The sequence below is a fragment of the Gossypium arboreum genome, chromosome 4 (assembly GCF_025698485.1).
Source record: "Gossypium arboreum isolate Shixiya-1 chromosome 4, ASM2569848v2, whole genome shotgun sequence".
Classification (NCBI taxonomy): Eukaryota; Viridiplantae; Streptophyta; class Magnoliopsida; order Malvales; family Malvaceae; genus Gossypium; species Gossypium arboreum.
In genome coordinates, this window is record NC_069073.1 from 6,639,651 (window position 1) to 6,645,650 (window position 6,000).

A 6,000-nucleotide genomic window follows, 5' to 3' on the forward strand; every position below is an offset into this window, starting at 1 on the left:
ACGTATCACCAACTCATATACTTTGGGTTGTGAGCTTATTCTGGTGCGGTTGGTAGGATCAATGCATTTATGCCCGATTAGTGATATGTCGTAATTCTGTGTAGCATATGAAACTAGTTTTCATACTTAAGGAGCTTGAATATGAGTAATTTTAATATGTTTTAGTTATGTTTTCTTAGTTTAGTTTAAATTCAATAAAAAGTGTATTTTGAGTCTTTTATTGACCTTAGAGGCCGAATAAGGCCTAAAGGTGAGTTAATGTACTTAGTAAGTGTATCGGAGACCATTCAAAGGCATAGGAACTCAAAGCTGGTCGTTGTGTTGCATCACAGGGAGTTTTATGTCACAACATAGGGAGCAGAATATGAGAATTCCAAGTCTACCTTAGGTGTCGCGACACACCCCTGAAGTTACCCCTAAACTTGTATACTGTCTTCGATGTCACGATACAGACATTAAGGTGTCATGACATCGGCCCTGTACGGGATTAATTACAAGTCAAAAGCATTTTGGTCCGCACAATGGAAATTAAATACAAGAATGTTAGCTAAGCTAAGGTTGAGCACGACAGCTACCCTAATTCTATAAATAGACTCATTTAGCACTTGTTTAGGGACAACTTTTCATATTCTAAGTTTGTCATTGTAATTTAGTTTTCAGTTTTTCGTTCCTTTAGGTTTTAGATTTCTTTTCAGTTCTTTTCATTTGTGTTCTTCGAGAGACTTGATTTGTAAATACAATCAAACGCTAGTGGATTTCAACACTTCATCAGTCAAATACAATCAAGATTCTTGATCTGCCGTGATTCGATGTAACAGATTAAACTAGTTTTCGTACTTGATGAGCTTAAATACAAGCACTTTTATTATGCTTTAGTTAAGTTTTTATATTTTATTTTAAATTAAATAAAGTTTATTTTGAGTCTTTTATTGACCTTAGGGGCCGAATGAGGCCTAAAGGCGAGCTAACTACTTAGTAAGTGTGCAAGAGACCATTCAATGGCATAGAAACTCAATATTGGTCGCTGCTTGCAACAGGGGAAGTTTGATGTCGCAGCATAGGGAGTAGAATGCCAGAATTGCTATGCTGCCTTTCGTGTTACGACATAGCCAAGGGATGTCGGGGCACACCCTTAAAGTTACCCTGAGCCTTAGTATACTATCTTCGGTCTCGCGATATACTGGCCTTGTACGAGGTTAATTACCGATTAGAAATGTTTTGGTCCGCACAATGGAAATTAAACCTAAGAAAGTTAGCTAAGCTATGGTTAAGGACGACGACTACCCTAAATAGGCTCATTTAGCACTTGTTTAAGGACAACCTTGGATACTTTCAGATTTTCTTTGTAATTTACTTTTCAGTTATTCTTTCTTTTAGGCTTTAGGTTTATTTTTAGTTCTTTTCTTTAACATGTTCTTCGAAGAACTTGCCTTATAGACGAGATCAACTCTTGAGGATTTTTTACGCTTCAATTATTGAATACAAAACAAGATTCTTATAACGAACCGAAAGTCAATTTTGTCAGAAAGTGTAGTTTTGAGACCCCGTTTACGCTGAACTTGTAAATATTTAATAGAATTTTAGATAGGTAATTTCATCGAAACAGTGTTTAGTTAATGGTGGCTGATTTTGACTTATATTATACGTTATATATATTATAGAACTTTAGTCAAAATTTATGTTAAAAAAAAAACAAAATGAAGGAAAAAATGTTAATTAGTGGATTGATAGAGAATATAACTATTCTCTTTTCATTTTCTACATTTTCAAAACAAGAAAGAAAAGAAAGAAGAGGAAATGCACCACATTAAAGGTTTAAGCTTTTCAAGCTTCAATTGGTTAGTCAATTTAGTCACTTTTCTTATAATTTCTATGTTTTCAAAATTCTAGTACCTCGAGCTAGTTGACTCATGTTATATTTTTTGTTATTTTTAAAATTTAAGAATGTTAGTTTAGTTGAATAGTTAAAGTTTTAGGGGCCAATTTAATAGATTTTTAGGTTAAAAGTGAAAAAAGACTAAATTGTAAAGTCAATTATTGAACGAAATTGCAAAAATATCAAAATTTTGGGGTAGAAATAAGAAATAGGTAGTTAAATTTGGCTTAGATTGAAATTGGTATAAAGATTTGAAGTTAAATGTGAAAGTTATGTTAGTCTCGATTTTAGGAACTAAATTGAATAAAATGAAAAAATTGATCTAATTAGTAATTGAATGTGAAATTGTTTGTGTATTGATGAAATGTGTTGTTTGTTTTAATCCGTAGCTAACGTCAACCCAAATTTTTCGAAAAAGAAAGGAAAAGACAAAGTCTTTGATGAATAGCTCGGAGTCTATGGTTTGTGAATCACTCATAAATTGTTGCATTTGAATTGTGTTTGCATGGTAAGAATATAAGATAAGTTCATTTGTGAAATTGATATGTATTTGAATTGGTAAAAATGATTGATGTTCTTGAGGATTAATTTGAGCATATGTGAGAGATGTGTGTATTGATGTAAATATGGAATTGAATGTATAATGAAATGTTTTATGTTATTATATGATTACATAAATGAGTTAATGATGTAATTGATGTGAATTGGTATATGGATTGAGAATGAAATAAGTAATGGAAACTCCTATTAACTGTTCGGGTAGAGTTAGTTATAGTTGGCATGCCATAAGATAGGAAGAGTTTAGGAATTTCTTTGACTACAAGTTGATAAGGCACTGAGTGCTAATTTGCTTCATTCTAACCGATGAGACACTGGGTTTCAATCTCTTTTATAGTGCTGGGTGCAACTATTTGCTTCGGCTTTATCTGATTTGGCATTAGGTGTAAACTTGTGTGTTGGTTGGATCTGTATATCCATCCGAGTCGTGTTAATAGGGAAATAAATGATCAAATAAGTTGTTTTACTTCCGATATGGCAAATGATGAGAAATTAAATTGAAATGTGGAAAAGAATATGAGATCATGAATGAAATTGTGAATATTGGATAGTGATGTTCAATGAATGCCTATGAAATGAAAGGCTAGATGGAATATGTTTATACATGAATTGAGTTAACATATGCACTATAAGATATAATTACTATGTATTGATATTTGATTAATGATTTGGTTATGAGAAAAGAATTTGTATTTTGACCTGTGTAATTGATCATATTGCATGTCATTAATTGAATTAAATTTTACATTTTAATAGTCTATTTTGTTTAAAATATTCGGATTATAGAAATACCACTAAGTAACACTTGGCGTACAATTTCATTTTTTTTCGTGCACGGGTTAGGTACTATTCAGTTTGTATGTAGATTCAGCATCTAGCGACAATCACTAACTGAAGTGTTGGTGATACTCTTAATTTGGTTTTGGCATGTACCTAGGAAGTCTTGTGTTTGAAATGTTGATTTTGGAGTTTGATGGCATTTTGAATCTTGTTGGCCATATAGGTTATGTAAATATATACAACATAATGGCAATGGTCATTTTGTTGATATCTTGGTGGTTGCTTTGGTTATTTCTTAAATGTTTTCATGGATGAAATAGATATATGTTAGGCATTATGTTTGATGGATGTCTGGATTTGGTTTGATAAATATTATGCCTAGATTATGTCTTAGCATGGAATTGATAAAAGTCATGTTTACACCTATGCTTTATTTGGATGTGTTGGTTATTCTTGTACATGTTTGGTTTGGTTTATTCGAGGTGTCATTAAAGGCATAATGGTATTATTAAGATCATCTAATTGAGTTTGCATTGTTGATTAAGGTGCCAATTGAGGCATATTGGTTAGACACCTAGAATGATTGTTGTAGATGATGTTTTTAACTTGTTTTGGATGCCTTTGAATAGGTTGAAATGTGGTTAAAATGAAATCTTGGGGCTTAAGCATTTCATGGTTGTATAGCTTGGTTTCAAAAGCACTTTTCAGGTATACATGGGCTGACATATGGTCTACACACGACCATGTGTCCCACATGGTCACCCCACACGGCCATGTGGTTTATTAAATTTTGGTACAGGTTTGTCCACACGGTCTCAGGGAGTTACATGGCCTAGTGACATGACCGTGTGACCCTATATTCGAATTGTACACAGTTTGGCCATATGACCATGTTCTTGAACCACATGGGCTGAGCTTTTTCACACGGCTTGGTGACATAGCAATGTAACCCCAATTTCACACGGTATCAGGTTATTACACAGTTTACTCACACAACCATGTGACCCATCCACACGGCCTCAACCCTTCCACACGGCCTTGGGACACGACCATGTGTCCCCTGTTTCATATTTTTCTTATTTTTTTTTCAAATTTGTTTCAAATTGATCCAAAATGATTGTTTGCTTAGTTTTAACTTTCTGTAAGCTCGATATTAACTCGTAACTGAGTGGAACACATGTTAATTTATTTAATTTTAATTTTTTTGATATTTAATTAAGATTTTAAAATTATAATTTGTTTGTAATTGTTTGGTATTTAACTGGAGCATCCTATTGCCCGGGTTTGACGACCGGACTGGGTGAGGGGTGTTACAATTCTTTAAAATCTACTCTTGTCTTATTCTTTATGCATATCTTTTATATCAATTTTCTTATGCTTATTAATTCCATGAGGAACTAATCCTCTTATAGGGGATTAGTGAGTGGAGATGTGATTAACTGATTACTATGTAGGGTTTTCTTAACGAATCAGCTGTTTGGAAGAGAAAGAACTTAAACCATAGGCTTGATGAACCTAGGTATTTATTTAGGTGGTAATTCACCCAAAATTGGTAAGGCTTATTTGTGAACACCTTAGCCCCAAACTGGTCTGGGCTGTGAGGTTGAGAGATAAGTAGTTCTTGCCGACTCATTATTTTAGTGGAAGATCGAGAGATCCTACTAGGGTAATGACTAGTTAATTGAATAGAAACCCGAAATATGAATTACTTATGACCACTAAAACAAGCTAATCACCCATAACTAGATTTGATCAAGTTTATAATTCAGTTTTCCAAGTTCCTTTTATTTATGCTATTTTTATTCTTTTATTTTTAAAAACCAAAAGACCTTCATTTTTTTCTATCGTAATATAGTTTATTTAAATTACTAATTAGATCTATTTACATTCAGGTTAAAGTTAATTTAGTATTACCTCCTTTGGGTACAATCCTCAGAATACTCATCTATTCTGTTGTAAAACTATATTACAATCTGACCCGTATACTTGCGGACACTGCCTCGATTTCATATGTTTTAGTTATAGTATTCACACTCTGGACGTTAGTACGTCCGGAGGTGGTCAAGTTGTTGGCGCCGTTGCCGAGGGGCAACGTTACTGAATTAATTTTAATTTTTTGCATTTAATAGAATAGTTAGGAAATTAATAAATTATAATACATTTTTTTTACTAACATCGTTTATTTTCTTTTTGGTTTCAGTATATGACTCGTGGTAGAGGAACACCTATAGAGCCAATTATTGATCCGGAGAGACTAATTTGCCAAAATCGTCGAAACAACAACAATAGATGTAGAATCAACCACCTGCTACAATCCACTGTGAGACAACTTGCTGTTTGACAAGATTAGCAATAATAACCCATAGGACTTACCACCACCATCGCAACTACCCGCAAACATACATATTGCGTTCAATGAAAGAACTCTAAGGGACTATGTGCTACCAAATCGTGACATGGTTCAAGGAAGCATCACAAGGCCGACCATCATAGCTAACAATTTTGAAATAAAACTGACCATAATGTAGATAATCCAAAAAAATATGCAATTTAGAGGCACAATGACGGATGACCCAAATCAGCATCTAAAGTAGCACCTTTAGCTTTGTGATATATTTAAATACGACGGGTTCATCGATGACGTTATTCGTCTTCAGCTGTTTCCCTTATCCTTAATCAATAACACCTTTTCTTGGTTAGATTCACAGGCACCAGGATCTATCATGACATGGGATGAACTTGTAGGAAAATTTCTGCAAAAGTTCTTTCCTATTAGCAAGGTAGAA